This window comes from Chrysochloris asiatica, unplaced genomic scaffold (assembly GCF_000296735.1).
Source record: "Chrysochloris asiatica unplaced genomic scaffold, ChrAsi1.0 scaffold00119, whole genome shotgun sequence".
Taxonomy (NCBI): domain Eukaryota; kingdom Metazoa; phylum Chordata; class Mammalia; order Afrosoricida; family Chrysochloridae; genus Chrysochloris; species Chrysochloris asiatica.
In genome coordinates this window covers 2,233,454-2,234,907 of record NW_006408637.1, presented here as the reverse complement: position 1 = coordinate 2,234,907, position 1,454 = coordinate 2,233,454, and the positions used below count along the sequence as shown (strand labels likewise).

Sequence of the window (1,454 nt, the reverse complement as noted above, 5' to 3'; positions counted from 1 at the left end):
TCTTGAAAGCTTGTAAGCCAGTCACTTCTTGCCTTTGTAGCCCCCCTCCCCCCCATTTTGGGTAGCCAATGTTCAAGTTTCCCATCCCTGTCTACCCTGTATATCGAGGGTATGGGAATGATCCTCACTGTAAAGATGTGTTCCCTCTTTTGAGCTACTGCATCCATAGGTGTAGGTCAAGTTCATCAAATTGTATCAGATTACACTTTTTTTCCTCTTCTGTCTTCTTCTAGTTGAGCTCTGATCATCCAGTCATTGTAGTCAGGTCGAGTGGGTATTATCTGAAAGTGTGGGTGTTCTTGTGCATATGCCCTCTCTTCTTATCAGTTGAACGCTTCACTCTTCACTCTAGTCCTCTGAAGCTATGTCACTGACTCTGGGCCCAAGAGTTCCAAGGTCTTGCCACACTGCTGGCCAACCAGGTCTCCACCTGGGTTCATAGGAGTCTACTGAGCATTGTAGGGCTTAGGTAGTAGCTTCATTGCTGTTTTTCCCTTACTTCCCCTTATTGGTGACCCGAGCGCATGTCTGCTCATGTATTACCATTAAGTCTTAGTCTTGGCAGGGGATTTGCCCTGAGGGGACCCAACCACTTGCCTTGATGTCTCCTGGGCAAGCAACTTGCTTGTTCTTGTAGTAATCAGTTGGACTGCCATTAGCGTTTTGTATTTATCTTGTCAGTCTTTCTTTCAAGAAGCATCTTCTATTCTTCTAGCCACTCCAGACTGGTCTGCTTGTCCTTTCAAGTAGCAAATTCCCACCTCAGAATGGGGTTCAGGATTCTCCTTATGCTCTTATGTAATGCAGAGGCTCAACAGGAAACCTTCTTCACTGGGCACATTGTATTCCCATTTTAGGTATTCCAATCAGTTATAGGCAGAAGATGGACTTACAAGCTTACTATGGTGATATTTCTCGCTATTCCTTTCTTTCCCTCTCAAGCGTCTATTTTATAATGGTATGCCAAGGAAACCAAGATTCAAAAGACAGCCAAGCATCTTAACATTGTTTCCGCCCTTTTGCCCATTCCAACCATGTCTCAAACCCTGTATCCTAGAGCCCTATTGTTCCAAGGATGTGCATACATCATTATTTACCTCTGTCCCGTTTAGCCCATGCAGACCTAATTGTTTTCCCATCAGCCTTGTTCTTCCATTCTCCTCCCCGTTCTTGTGTATTGTCCCCTCCCTAGCACCCAAACTATTCTGTGTCTATTCCCTACCCTGTGATCCTCCTTCCCCTCCCTCCCCCACTCCACCCCCAAATCCTGGTAACCAGCAAAGAATCCTACCCCCAGCTTTAGTATGGGTTCTTTTTTTTTTTAGTCTTTTATACTAATGGTCCTATGAAGTATTTCTTCTTTTGTGACTAATTTCACTCAACATAATGTCCTCAAGGTTCATCCATGTTATGAGGTAGTTTACAGCTTCCTTGTTGTTCTTCAAGGTAGCATA

General features: G+C 44.4%; 1 protein-coding gene across 1 annotated transcript in view; it reads right to left on the bottom strand.

Annotated features, from left to right (window-relative positions):
* Positions 1 to 1,454, bottom strand: part of FMN2 (formin 2) — a 655,381-nt gene that overhangs the window by 22,969 nt on the left and 630,958 nt on the right. The gene's annotated exons all lie outside the window — the stretch shown is intronic.